At 41.6% G+C, this 15,734-nt stretch overlaps 1 protein-coding gene across 1 annotated transcript in view; it reads right to left on the reverse strand.

The window, feature by feature from the left end:
• Positions 1-13,940: 13,940 nt before the first annotated feature.
• Positions 13,941-15,734, reverse strand: part of LOC136549346 (uncharacterized) — a 53,480-nt gene continuing 51,686 nt past the window's right edge. Inside the window, exons 4-5 of the transcript XR_010781880.1 lie at positions 15,286-15,342; positions 13,941-15,127 (exon numbers count right to left, since the gene is read on the reverse strand). The gene's annotated coding sequence lies outside the window, so the exon portion shown is untranslated. The remainder of the gene's footprint in view (positions 15,128-15,285; positions 15,343-15,734) is intronic.

Genomic DNA, 15,734 nt, shown 5'->3' on the forward strand with positions numbered 1-15,734 from the left:
TTCCATTGTTGAGCATCGATTACCCATTAAACCTGGATTTCGTCCTTACAAACAACCTCCACGGAAGATATACAAAGAGGAAGTATTGGCCGATGTGAAGAAGGAGGTTGAAAGATTAATAGAAGCAAACTTCATTCGGCCATGCAAGTATGCAGAGTGGATTTCAAATATAGTACCGGTATACAAGAAAAATGGAAAAATGAGAGTTTGCATAGATTTCAGAAATCTTAATAAGGCTACTCCCATGGATGGTTACCCAATGCCAGTTGCCGATTTACTGGTAGATGCAGCAGCAGGTTATGAAGTCATTAGTTTTATGGATGGTAATGCTGGCTATAATCAAATTTTTATGGCAATGGAGGATATTTCGAAAACAGCTTTCAGATGTCCTGGTCATATTGGTTTGTTTGAATGGATAGTCATGACATTTGGGTTAAAGAATGCCGGTGCAACTTATCAAAGAGCTATGAATTATATTTTTCACGAGCTGATCGGCAAGATTATAGAGATCTACATCGATGATGTAGTGGTCAAGTCTAGAAATCATGAAGGACATTTAGCTGATTTAAGAAAGACTCTGGAGTGCACAAGGAAGCATGGCTTGAAGATGAATCCAAACAAATGTGCCTTTGGAGTTTCAGCCGGTGAGTTTTTGGGATTTTTAGTTCATAAAGGAGGAATTGAAGTTGGGAAAAAGAGCATGGAAGCAATAGACAAAGTTGTGCCACCAACCAATCTCACAGAATTACAATCATTGTTAGGCAAAATCAACTTTGTAAGAAGATTCATATCCAATCTATCAGAGAGAGTTTTACCCTTTTCTCCTTTATTAAAGCTCAAGAAAGATCAAAAATTTGTATGGGGTGACATACAACAAAAGGCTTTTGATGAGATCAAGCAATATATGAAAGCACCACCTGTGCTGGTACCTCCGCAACTTGACAAGCCTTTTAAGTTGTATGTGGCGGCCGGTAGCCTAACAATAGGATCGGCCCTTATGCAAGAATTTGAAGGAAAAGAAAGAGTCATAGCTTATCTTAGCCGAAAGCTGCTAGACCCGGAGACAAGGTATTCGGCTACAGAAAAACTTTGCTTGTGTGTGTATTACTCATGTACCAAATTTCGGCACTATTTGTTGAATGCCGAATGCGTGGTAGTTTCTAGTTTTGATGTAATCAAACATATGCTATCAATGCCGATTTTGAATGGAAGAATTGGCAAATGGATTTTAGCATTGTCAGAATTTAATTTAAGGTATGGATCGGCAAAGGCGGTAAAGGGTCAAATTATTGCCGATTTTATTACCCAACATCGGGATCTTTCTGTTGAGGCAATGAGCATTGTGCCTTGGGCCTTGTTCTTCGATGGATCATCTTGTAACAAAGGTGGTGGTGCTGGTATTCTCTTGATTTCCCCACAAGGAAAAACTTTTGAGTATGCGGTTCCTATTGAATTTCATGTTACTAATAATCAGGCAGAGTATGAAGCGTTGCTTAGAGGGCTTCAGCTTCTTATAGAAGTAAAGGCCGTTGCTGTTGAAATCTTTGGGGATTCTGAGTTGGTGATTAATCAACTGAGTGGTCAGTATGAATGCAAGAACAATGTGTTAAGAGAATATTATGAAGAGTGTAGAGAACTTTTGAAGAGTTTTCTGGTAGTAACCTTGCATCATATCCCTAGGGAGTGCAATGAAGAAGCAAATAAGTTAGCTCAAGCTGCTTCTGGATATCGAGAGAGTCGGGAGGTTTTTGCTATAGAAGAAGGTGTTTTAAATACTGATCAAGTAGATGGTGATTGGAGATACGAAATTACCAATTATCTGAAAGGTCCATCTCAAAAGGTTTCCCGAAAACTCAGGTACAAAGCTCTCAAATTTGTGTTCCTTGATGATCAGTTATATTACAAGTCCGTCGATGGAGTATTGCTAAAATGTTTAAGTCAAGAAGAGGCCAAGAAAGTGATGTATGAGGTTCACGAAGGATTGTGTGGTGCACACCAGTCAGCTTATCGGATGAAGTGGATAATTAGGAGAACTGGTTATTTTTGGCCGACTATGTTGGAGGATTGTTTTGAATATTACAAAGGGTGTCACAATTGTCAAAAATTCGGCAATATTCAAAAAGTTCCAGCATCTGCTATGAATCCCATAATCAAACCTTGGCCGTTCAGAGGATGGGGTGTAGATTTAATTGGTCAGATCAATCCTCCTTCTAGTAAGGGACACAAATTTGTACTCTTGGCCACGGATTATTTCACCAAGTGGGTTGAAGCTATCCCTTTGAAGAAGGTAACGTCAGAGAATATGATCAGTTTTGTTAAGGAACATATAATTCACAGATTCGGGATTCCTCAAACTATAACGACTGATCAAGGAACTCAGTTTACTTCTTCAGAATTCTGTGACTTTGCCAAAGGTATGGGGATTAAGTTGTATAATTCTTCTCCTTATTATGCACAAGCTAATGGTCAGGCAGAAGCATCAAATAAGATTATGATTAAAATCATCCAGAAGAAGATTGATGAAAAACCAAGGAGATGGCACTTGGTTCTTAATGAAGCATTGTGGGCTTACCGAATGGCTTGTCATGGGTCCACTCAAACGTCTCCCTATGAACTGGTTTATGGGCATCATGCTGTATTACCATGGGAATTACGGTCGGGTTCAAGGCGAGTTGTGTTACAGAAAGAATTGGCAGAAGAAGATTATAAGAATCTGATGATAGATGAATTGGAAGATTTACATTTGATTCGTCTCAAGGCATTGGAAAATATTGAGAAAAATAAAATACGCGTCGCCAAGTATTATAACAAAAGGGTTAGGCTGAAGCAGTTCGCAGAAGGAGACTTGGTTTGGAAAACTATATTGCCAGTTGGAACAAAGGATAGGGCGTTCGGCAAATGGTCTCCAAATTGGGAAGGTCCTTTCCGAATAGTAGAATGTGTACCTGGCAATGCATACATATTGAGGACTTTATTTGGAGAGGAGTTTACCAGAGCTATCAATGGAAGATTTCTTAAGAAATATTACCCCAGTGTTGAGGTTGGTTCATGAATGTAGATCAGAAAAGCCGATAAAGAGAAAATCGCCTTTAGCCTAAAAATCAGATATAAGACTGAGAATAGCCGATATTGTTCATATCGCCTTTAGCACAAAATAGCCGATGCAGTTTGCATCGCCTCTAGCACAAGAATGTTTATGCAAGACCGGGTTGTTTTCAGCATTTTTCTGACAGTCGCAGGCAGAATTTTACCGAAAAGAATCAAAGAAATAAGTATTCTTCCAAAAGACGAGATTATTTATAGAAGTCCATCCTAATACAAACTACTCCTCAAATAACTTGTTGAGGACGGACTGGGGGTTTGTGGATTCGGCAAGGGCAGCGGCATGATCATCGTAGGCCTCCAGACGCTCATCGATGTCGTCGATCTCGTCCGGGCGTCCTCCAGCGAAGCCAACTGGCTGGAAGGAGTAGTCCTCGTTGGTTCGGGAGGTCATTGCCGCCAGCCCGAGAGAAGCGCCAAGGTGCACACCTTGGATGACGGCCTGATCAATACGGCCGTCCACAGCATCAAGGCGTGCCTCGGATGTCTCCCCCTGGGCATTCACCTTGTCGGCAATCTTGTTCGCCGCCGCCTTCAAGCGGTCATTCTCCGCAGAAAGAGCTGGGCAGAAAAGAAAAAAAATGGGTCAGCAAGCAAGGGAAGCCAGAATGATAAAACCAAATGAAGATATCAAACCGGTGATGGCGTCGCAGAGTTGCTTCCGCTGGTCCTCCCATTCGGCTTGATCGATGCCGAATTTCTTGGAGACGTCGCCTAGCTCCTCCCGGGCTTCGTCCCTCTCCTGGCGAAACTTGAGCGCCTCCTCGTGAGAGTACGGATGGTGTGCATCTGCTGGTTCCGCCGGGCCCCAAGGATTGGAATGATAGGAGCTTGAAGAGCTGGAAGAGCCGGATGATGGAGTTCCCGGTTGAGCTGCTGTTGCCGGAGGAAGGAGATGATATTGGCTGGAGCTGATAACCCTTATCCTGATGAATGAGGAAGAAAAAATCGAAACTAAGAGATGAACAAGAAAATTGCAAGGGGGCAAAAAGCCGAATCGTACCCACGACGCCGGCAGCGCGATGCTCTGCTTCCTTCAGCCTCCCCGTCGGCAGGACGCTTGCCACGGTCGCCACTGTTCGCCATTTGCTTTGGTGGAGGTTAGGGTTTTCTTCTGGAATGAATCGAACGAAGGAAGTGGAGGAGACGGATGTGAGAACGCTAAAGCGAAGATAGCGATGAAGGCTAACGGAAGGGTCTATTTATAAGCCGGAGCGAAGAGTCGTGGCGAATTCTACGGAGTCGTGGGGCGAGAATGCCGAACGGTGGAGTAGGGTTTTTCCCTTTCAGCTGGGCCGCTACTGGGCTGGGCCAGGCATGGGTTAAATCGGACGTCGCTCGACTGTCTCCCTGATTTGTTGGAGCCAGCATTGTTCGGCTATACCCTCACAACATTTAAATTAGGATTCGTTCGGCTATTGGAAGAATGGAGACAATCGGCTACATTCTAATCGAGTAATTTAAGGGAAAATGGCCGATTGCTTTTTTCGAATGAATAAAAATAAGTAAACATAAAGTTGGTTGATCAAGGGAAAGAGGATATCACACTTAAGTTTATTACAAACCCAATGTCTACTTGTTCAGAAGATGATTGATTGCCTCTATGGCTTCAGTCCTGATTCGGCTAACATTATCTAGCACTTTTTGATCTTCATCTTCAGAACTCTGGATGCTGGATAACTTGGTTTTGATTTGCTGGTCTTCTTTGATGGTCGAAGTTATCTTTAGTGAAGCTGCTTCTATGTCCTTCGGCAAATTAGCTATATGGGCCCTGTGAGACTGAATTTTGGCATTCAGTTCGGCTAGTTGAGCTTCTAGTCTGCTTTTTTCATCCTCCATGGCTTTCAGTTCAGGCTCCAAGGTTGTCAAGGAATTTCTTGTAGTCTGGATATGAGAGTGAAGATCTTTAATCTCCAGCTTTTTCAAAGATCTATCCTTCTGCAGAGCAGCCCTCGAAGATATGTTCTTGGTTGCCCTTCTCACCATAGCAAAGTGGTCATCAAGATGGGCTGCAGATTCTAGGGGGGCCTTGAGAGCAGAGGGGATATCTTGATCAATGAGTTCAAGGAGGTCTTTTATCTGGTCTGCATCCTGAACCAGACTAATGGTATCCTTGTTCAGCAGAATGATCACCTCTTTTAGCCGAGCCTGATTTTCCAGCGATAAGGTTTGATGAGAAGTGATCTCTTCACCTTTCTCAATGATGTAGTCCTCAATAGAGAAGGAGTAACTGGTGGTCGGTTTAGTGATGTTCTTCTAAAGAAAAGAGAAGAAAGGAGGTGTTAGCCGATTGGGTAATTTTGCTAAAATATAGTATAAGACAAGGCATTACCTGCTGAGCTGATTGATCATCAGGATGGGTTATACCCTGGCTTGCTGGAGAACTTGGCTGGAGGTTCAGAAGGGACGGGTTTGGAGCTTGATCAGGAGAAGTTTCCCTTGCCAGTTCATCTAAGATTTCATCTATTCTCAATAAAGTAAATGATAATGAGCATAAGAGATAGATGTTATTAAGAAAAAAAAGAAAGGAGAAAAAGAGAATTGGTTGAACAATGTTACCTATAGTCTCATCAGATTTATGAGCCTTTGAACCTTCAGCTTCATGAGTCTCTGAAGTTTCGCTATCATGGATTTCTTCATCTTCAGTAGAAACTTCAGGGGTTGGTTCTACAGGTGCTGAGGTATTGCCTAGTGTGGGAATTTCGACTTGTGGCTGCAATGGAAGTAATGAATGTAGAGGTGGTCAGGTTTACTGCTAAGTGAGGTTGGTAATCTGATAGAGAATAAAAGGTTCATACCTTAAGAGATAATTTGGCTTTCTTGGTCCTTGGTTTCTTGGGTAAGAGAAAACTTTCAGGTGTTTTCCTTTTGCTTTTTCCTCTTGAAGATGCAGCAGCTGAAGTAGCAGGAGTTCTCATGAGTGCCTTTAAAGGTACTGAATCCAAAGTTGCAGGAGTTTTCATGAATTCCTTTAAGTTTGGAGCATCAAACCCCAGAGCAGGCTTGGGACCAGCCGAATAGTACTGGATTGCTTTGGCTGGGGGAGTAAACTCAAGATCCTGTGCATAACCAGATGTTAAAATAAGAAGTGGATTCAAGAGCAAGAAATGATGAGCATAATGAAATTACCTCACTATCAGAAGCAAAATCGGGTTGCAAGTTTTTGCATAAAGAATGAACTGATATATTGAAGATATGAGCATGCCATTCTTGCCACCAAGAGACAAAGAAGGGATGAGCAACATCTATTAGCCCAAATGGAGATGGTTCGTATGTTGGCAATTCCCATCCTAATTCAAAGATTTTCTTGGCTTCCATTCTTTCTGTTATTACTTCCCTTGACTTTATGATTGTTGAGAAGAGGAATCTTGGAGGCAGTTGGCCACATCCTAATTGTCTGGCCACCATATTTGGATAGTAGAATTCATAGGTGGATTGCACTAACCTCCCATGATGAAATTCGGCTGGCAGAGTGCAAGGTTTGATAAAGGAGTTGAAAATCTCCGTGGATTCTTGACCTGAACAACCAATTTCATAGCTAAACTTGCAGGGCAAAGTCAAATTTTCATTTTCTCTGTAAGGAAACCAGAGCACATTGCCGAATCCTTTGAAAAATAGCTTGAAGAAATGACCGATGTCTATGTCAATGCTTATAGATGATGCTGCTTCCCCATAAGTCTGACAAGCCTTAACCTTTGCTGTACTGCCTTCAGCATAGTTAACTGAAGGAAAACTTAGATTGAAGAGGCTCACAGAGGTTATCTGATGCATATATAGCTGGAGCCACATTTGAATTAGCCACCAGGGACCATTCACACAAGAGATTTCTCCACCTTGGCGCATCTGAAGAGTAATCTGATGCATCATATGATAAACAGACCCTAAGAGATATTTGCCTAGTGGGATCTGAGTGCCTGCAGCTAAGTCTTCAGCCATCACCATGTGATTCAGGGTTGGTTCATTGGATTTTCCACAGAAGATGAATCTGCATAGCCACATATTCATGAAGGCTTTCAACTCTTTGTCAGAGACGGTGCCAGATGCATTCATGTAGTTCTGGATGTGTTTGACCCATCCACATCCAGAGCTAACGGCTCTTTGATTACTTTTGCTCTTGTACTTATAGGGGTATACTGGCAGTGACACGTTCAAGCCAGTCATCATGAACACGTCGGCTAGAGTGATGGTCATCATACCATGACCAAAGATGAAGGCATTAATAGTGTCAGACCAAAAATGGGAAGCTGCTATCAAAAGGGAATCATTTCTGGGTGTTTCTGCTAAGGATAATTCCAGACAATGACTGATGTCTTGACTTTCCCAGTGGCTGCTGCTTTTCTCCAGCATTCTCCTGTACCAATTCCGCCATCCGGCGATTGGGGGAAATGGCCAATTCTTGAACGTGTTTGGCCATCGGTTTGGCGAGATGATCCCAGATTTGAAAGGGATTCTTTGGGTTTCCTTCTCGATAATTTCAGAAGGGTCAGGATTTCCCATTGGGCCGAGGAAATAGGAGTCGAGGTTGGCAGCATAGGGGATCAAAATCTGGTTCTTGTATTCCTTTAGAAGGTGATTGAAATCAAAGAGGAATAAGCCAAAAGAGGAACGGGAGGATCAAATGAAAATTGCCGAATATAAGTAAAGTTTACCTCTGGGATTTCATCCTGGGTCGCCATTGAAGATTCGAAGTAGGTCCGAGGTTGCGCTGAAAGCTTGAATTTTTGGGCAGCGGCTGCGGTGTTGAACGGTGCTGACCTAGGAGGAAGAAGGAGCTTGTGGTCAATTTCAGAATAAAACAACTTTTATCCCGAAATTGAGGGGGCATGTGTTAACACTGGATTTTGGTCGATTCTGGAGGATGACAGGTGGACCCGCATGCGGGAAGAAGGGTATTCGGCAAACAAAACAAGCGGTCGGCTAAATGCTTGTGCGGTCGGTTACTCCAGAAGGCGGTGACTCCATTCGGGAAAGCAGAAGATGGCAGGCGAGGCCGATCGAAAAGATGAAAGTTGTAATAATAAAGGACTCTGAGAGTTTAGGGTAAGGAATCGTAAGTTTCCAAGTTTGTTTAAAAGTTCCTTTGTAAATCGTAGTCTTCTAGGACTCGTGTTTTGTCTAGGGTATAAATATTGACCCTCGACCATTGTAATAGGGTTCACAACCAAATCAATACAACCGGCCCCGTGCCAACTTTCGAGTCCTTTTGTCGTGTCGTCGAGTTCTTCGAGAGGAGTCATCGATCCGTCGACCTCCGTAAGTTCCGACAACCTTGTTATCATGTTTAGTATCATGCGGTGGATTTAAACGTGATGCAAGTAGTCTTGTTTGTTTTCAATGGTCGTGCTGGCGGATCTTTGCTTGACAATCAAGAAGTCTTTGCTTATGCTTTGTTTATGAGTAGATACCGTGCGGCAGGCGTTTGCTCAATATGCTTAGTGAAAGCAAGATAGTTATCGGCTCTATTAGATATGGCAAATCTAAATAGATTCATTAAGTTATCCAGTGTTGCATGTTTTAAATATTTTATATATTTGTAACACACTTCTGCCCAATCTAGATTGATATTGTTCGGCTCTCTCTTATGGTTTTATTCGTGCTTCGACGATCATTGCTTTTCATACTACCTTTGCAAATAGATAACATGCTCATAATGGCTGAGTTATTTTAATCTAGATTGTCACATGTCGCGGGTTCATGCATGTTAATCACGTTTAAGCTTTAACGAAACCAGGTGTCGTGCGGCAGATGCAGGTTTTAGATTAGTTTAATCGTTTTTATTTGCACGTTCCTTCTTCATGGACCCCAATTCGGCTGGACTGCTGAGCTTGGTTATGCATTAACTCATAATTAATTTCACTTGTTTCAAACATGTCTTCCCATGCACATGCATTCGGCAATCAGGTCTTTACGTGCATTCATCTTACGATTAGCTGAATGGTTTATAAACTTGTTGGCAGACAGCTCTCTATAGCCGTATGTCGTTGTAAGTGGCTTCAGGGCCGTATATGTGGAACTGTCTGGTCTCACCCGACATGTTCCGGTTTGGCATTTAATTGTTTTATCCCTTGTTAGTTTTCAGGTCAAACTGACTGGCACGCTTCCGGATCACGAAGCACCCGGGAACCCGATTGAAGCCACGCTTTCCGGCTTGCTGTGTGTGAGGCACAGTGTGTCACATTTTGTGTCAACATTAGTGTAACCAGGCAAGGTTTTGTCCCTATATCTTTGAAGACGATTGATAATCGGCTCAATATCATCATGTAATCATTATTATAATGGATGCCAACGTTGAATGGTTGAAATATCTTGTTGAACAGTATCGAGCTAATAAGACCGATGCCTATGAGGCTATTGATGATTTTGATGAGCTCGATAAGTTGGGCCAAGCTTTTACGTCGATCGATCCTTTGGAACGGGTTGATATTGGCGATGGCTCTATGCCCTGGCCGACGTTTATTAATCAAAACTTGGAAGCCAATTACAAAGAAGAGTTAGCCGCGCTTCTCAAGGAATATGTTGATTGTTTTGCATAGAATTATACAGAGATGCCTGGATTGAGCCGAGAGCTTGTTGAGCATCGGCTCCCCATTAAGAAAAGATTCAGGCCTTTCATGCAAAACCCCAGTCTATTTAATTCTACAATTTATGATAGGATTAAAGAGGAGATTAATCGGCTGTTGCAAGCGGGGTTTATTCAGCCATGCAAGTATGCGGAGTGGGTCTCTAATATTGTGCCTATTGAGAGAAGGATTCTGGAAAGATTGGAGTCTATATTGATTTTAGAGATATGAATAGAGCTACTCCGAAAGATGAATATCCTATGCCGATATGCTTATTGATGATGCTCCAGGACACCGGGTTATTAGCTTTCTTGATGGTAATGCTGGTTATAATCAAATTTTCATGGCCGAAGAAGATATGTCTAAGACGACCTTCATATGTCCTAGGTTTGTTGGTCTCTTTGAGTGGGTTGTGATGACATTTGGGCTGAAGAATGCAGGTGCTACTTATCAAAGAGCTATGAATTTGATTTTCCATGATCTAATTGGGGTGATTATGGAAGTTTACATTGATGATATTGTGATTAAATCGGCTGCCCATAAATCTCATTTGGCCGATTTGCATCTTGCTTTTGAGAGGATTCGCCGCTATGGATTAAAGATGAACCCATTTAAATGTGCTTTTGAAGTATCGGCTGGAAAGTTCTTAGGCTTCATAATTCATGATAAGGGCATAGAGGTTGATCCCAAGAGGATAGAGAAGATCAAGAAAGTTCAGGCGCCTACATGCAAGAAGGACTTGCAAAAGTTCTTGGGAGAAGTGAACTACTTAAGGAGATTTATTGCTAACTTGTCTGGAAAAATTATTCCTTTCACCCCTATATTGAAGCTGAAGGATGAATCTGAATTCACTTGGGAGGCAAAGCAACAAGAGGCATTTGAGAAGATAAAGGAATATTTGTCAGCACCGCTAGTTCTTCATGCACCTAGAAGAAGAGTTCCTTTCAAATTATATATTGCCATTGAAGAGAAAGTAATTGGGGCTATTTTGACTCAAGAAGACGAAGGTAAAGAATATGTAATAGCTTATCTTGGTCGCCGTCTTCTTGATCCCGAGACAAGGTATGCCCATATAGAGAAATTATGCTTATCATTGTATTTTGCTTGTGCTAAGATAAGACATTATCTTTTGTCTAGTACATGTGCTGTTGCTTGCCAGGCCAATGTGATAAAGCACATGTTATATCGGCCAATTCTTCGTGGAAGGATAGGCAAATGTTGCTCATTTTATTGTTGAGCATGGTATTGATTTAGATGATGAAGTCAATTACCTTACTTTTACTCCATGGAAATTATGTTTTGATGGATCAGTTTGTAAAGATGGCCAAGGTGTTGGTATTATTCTTGTTTCTCCTAATGGTGCTGAAATTAGAATGTCAAGCCAATTAGATTTCTATTGCACCAACAATCAAACCGAATATGAAGCTCTCTTATTCGGGTTGACCATGTTGCGTTCCATGGAGATAAAACATGTTGAGGCTTATGGTTGTTCCTTCCTAGTGGAATAGTAAGTTGCTGGTGAATTTCAATGTTTAGAAGGGTCACTAAGAACTGTCTTGATGCTTGCCTTGATGTCATTGACTATTTTGCCGAATTTCGAATTCGGCATATTCCGAGCCATGAAAATCAAAAGGCCAACATGTTAGCTCAATAAGCATCTGACTACGATGTTGGTGGGCACAATTTTTATATTCAAGAATAGTCGATGCATGAAATTTAAAGCTTTTCCCGTGCAGGTACGATCCAGTCGGCTTCCAGTCGGCTAAGCCGACTCACCCTCTGCAGAAGCCCAGTCGGCTAGGCCGACTGCCCTAGTCGGCCAGGCCAACTCCTCCAGGTCGGCTAAGCCAATTGCCCCTATCAACTCAGCCGACTCCTCTGTGACCAGTCCAATCAATTCACCCGTGAAGTTACCAAATCGGCCTGATGTAACCTCCAGTGATGTCGGGGCCGATTTAGAAGATTGGAGGACTGCCTTGCTGAGATATTTACGTGATCCAAGTGCTAAAATTGATAAAAGTGTTCGATGGAGCACTTTCAAGTATGTGTTGTATAATGATGAGCTCTATTGGAGAACCGCCGAAGACTTGTTGCTTAAGTGCTTGGGATCAGATCGAGTAAGAGTGGCTATGGGAGAAGTCCATTAAGGCATTTGTGGTACGTATTAATAAGCCCCGAAGATGAAGTAGTTATTGCGTAGAGCCGGTTTTTATTGGCCTACTATGATGACCGATTGTTTTCGTTATTGGCCTACTATGGATACAAATACTCTGCCAACACGATCCATATTCACCCCTAGCTCCGAGAAAAAAACCAAATGCATGTGCAATGTCAACATTTAATACTGGTAATGTGTACTTTGGATTGAGAAAAACTATTGTGTCTTTATTTTCTCAAAATTTAGTAGAGATGCCTCAGTCGCCTTTCTACCCTTCTACGTATAATCGAACTTAAAAGCAGGAAGATCCTAAAAAATAGAAGAAACTAGAAGGATGCAAACACGTCACAGCAGGTTTTTTCTAGAAATATAGATGCATAAGTATGAGATTGGTCAACATGGTTATTGCATCGGATCTAGTTAAAACTGCGCAAGTAAATGGAAAAACCTAATAAAAAGCTATTGAATCAAATTATGGAATGATTGGTTGTCCATACCTGAAGTATCTAGTGAGAGGTGACACCAATACATGAAGTAGTAATTGTATTTAGTGAGGGATGATGTGGCATTTACTCGTAATAACTTGAGGCAGTACGTCGCTCAAATTCGGAAAAAATATTCGTTACTCAATTCTGACATCTACACAAAGCAGTTTTGACCTTGCATGCAATTTTCGTACCTACCGAGCAACTCACGTGTCGCACGACGGTTAAAACTAACGTAAGCAACTGCCACATCATTCATTAATTTACAAGTAGAACTAAGCAATTAAGCAAAAGCAATCGTGATGAGTTTCCCCTTTTTTTAAAAAAACTACATCATTATCAATTCCTCGAGCACACGCCTTCCATCCTTGATTTTCCATTGGTGCACGATTCATTCAATCATGCTTTCACAGAATTTTGTCACTCTTTCTTTGCATGCATAAGTTTGATCAGACTCGAACATACGGTTAGAGCATCTCCATCAAATTAACACTGCCCAAAATGAATCCCCTACTTCTCTATCTGGTTAGCCGCCTATTTCAATACTACCTATTATTTTTGTTCGCTCCAGCTACGTTGCTACCTAAAATACGCCACCCAAATCCATGCTCACAGAGAATGACATGTGGGACCCATATATCATCCCCTTTGTTGTCACCATTGACGAACTCGGCCTTGGGGATGGGGAGCAGGACGCCGTCGAGGGAGTGGCTGGAGGAGGCCGCGCCGGGAAAGAATCATGCCGGGGCAAAGCCTCGCCCCGTGTGCCGGGAGCTGTGACGGCAGCGGGGTGGCAGAGCCGCGCCAGGAAGTGGCCGGGGAGGGCCGTGCCATTCCTGGTCACGCCGCCGGGGAGCCACGTCGGGGCAGGCCACATCACCGAAGAGGGGCACACAGTTGGGGCAGACCGCATGGGGAAGAAGTCAGAGAAAAAAAACTAGGAGTGGAGTAGGGGGCCAACAGGAATAAAAGGTGATGGGTGAAAAGTAGGAGGCCAACCAAGGAGTGGAGTAGGGGGCCAACAGGAATAGGAGGTGATGGGGGAAAAATAGGAGACCAACAAATTTTGGGGTCTAGTATAGGACCTGCTAGAGTTGGTTTTTTTATCTCCACTAACCAAATCCAAAGTATGGAGTTAAGTAGGGGGCACTGCTGGAGATGCTCTTATGCATAGAAAGAAATGGCATTAACTCTTGTCGAAACTTATCACACTACAAGAAATCCTATTAATACATGACGATTCAATTCCGTCACCGATCGCTAAATAACCGTCACAAAATAGCATCCATGACGGTTTTAGGTATCGTCATGTATTGAGCATCATGGATTGATGTGCATGACGGTTATTTGAAAACCATCATAGATTAACGCAATCCATGACGGTTATAGACCGTCATAGCTTAGCCCGAGATCCCACTTAGCCCAACCCAAGCCCAATGTTTGTGATAGAATATAACCGTCATAGATTGAATAGCCACATCATCATTTATACAATGACGTGGATGTTGACATCACAACCAATTGCCACGTATTTAGCACATCAATAGTATAATAACATTCATCACAAGATACACCAATCATATAATAGACATTTATTTATTCATATAATAATGAATAGATGTATACAATGGTAATAATGAGTTGATGTATACAATGGATTCAGCATATACAAACTTATAGGCTAAAAATACAATATACATGATAGAAAAAATAATAAACTTTGATGTACTTCATCCTTCGACGTGATGCAATGCGTTGAACGCGAAGACAGCCATGGACATATGACTTATCCACAGCAATAAACGATCTTGACAACCTGCAGGATATTTGGCATACTTGTGAAGCTCGCAGCAAGACCACCGATGGGACAAAAATCATACAAACAAGAATGATGGCACCAGGGAAAATTTGTTCTATTGAGCAGCAACAAAAAAGATCATCCATTATAGCTTCCACTATTAAATAAATGAAATTAACTAGTTAAAGAAAAAATGGTCGGACAAAAAGTATCCCCTCTAACAAATAATTCTTCCAGACTTCCCATTTCTACAAATATGACATGAATGATATGAGATTGCAGCTTTATTTTATTCAGTCCATCACGTTTCTTAAATATTATATTGCCATCATTGGACTAACAAAAAACCATCGTTGGACTACCTTAATTGCACTCTTTCAGTCGCTCAGACCATTCATTAGGAAAAAAAATTACCTCAACACTATCTCACAATGCAACAACAGATAATTATCTAAGAGTAACAAATGCTGGTTTGGACTGAACAAATTGATATGTTCAATTTGATGGGTGTGCATAATTTTATCTCAATGGAAGAACCAATCCCTATAGCGATTACTTTTGCTCTACCAACTACAACAATGGTGTCCTAGGAAAACATACAAGTCTCAGAGATGGCAGAAAGATAAATGCAGAGGTAGCTAACTAACCTAGAACCAACAAGTAAACCACTTAACCAACAAATAACTCAAATAACCCATCTACATCTAGAAAGGTAGAGTTGATAGTGACCCTATAGGTTTTCAGTCTGAAAAATACATACAGCAAGGAACTGATCTCCCTGCTGCAGACCTGCTTCTAGAAATAACAAGTTGCAGAACAAAATACAAATCAATGTGGTCAGGAGCAACTACTGCTGTCAATTGGCAAAGGAAAAACAGCACATAAATGCTACAGACCAGAGATAAAGCTTGAATAATCACACAAGCAAGGAACTGATCATTAGCTAATGATTACATGAGAATTAATTCACCGTTTCACCTTGTAGCTTGAACATGACATTTCACCTATGTGAATCCACACTGCCCTGCATCATGAGATAAAAATGCTGCTGCTCAAACCTGTAGAAAACAGAGCTAAGCTATGCAGTGCCAAATTGCTGCTTATGCTGCCCAACAGTGGTCTAGCTGATGGCTTCAGTTGCTCTAAACTGCAGAGGTAAAATATCATGGAGGCTGTACATACCTTTCAACTCTGTAGACTGCATCTTGGACCTTCCTATGCAATGTCGCTTCCTTCTTTCTAGAGAGTAGAAATTATCATCAATAAAATAACTGTAGATTAATATGTGTGTACTATACAAACAGTACAAAAAATTAATTCTACTTCTAAGAGAGTGGCCTTAGAAATTAATCACAGTCAGACCAACGTCTCTACAGCAATCACAATAGTCAGACCAACGTCTCTACAGCAATCACAATCTCTGAGAAACTTAAACTATTGTCCTAGCTAGTTTACTCAGGAACCTTGAACATATGTTGATTGGTAATAATTTAATAAAAAACACTAGAGACATTCAGATTTGAACGCCACACATCATAGGTACAAGTAAATCTATGAGTGAATCTGCTATCCCATTGCTATCACATTATGACTATCATTACAAATCTGAAGGCCTTTTGTTCTCCTCTCTT

This window comes from Miscanthus floridulus, chromosome 4, assembly GCF_019320115.1.
Source record: "Miscanthus floridulus cultivar M001 chromosome 4, ASM1932011v1, whole genome shotgun sequence".
Classification (NCBI taxonomy): domain Eukaryota; kingdom Viridiplantae; phylum Streptophyta; class Magnoliopsida; order Poales; family Poaceae; genus Miscanthus; species Miscanthus floridulus.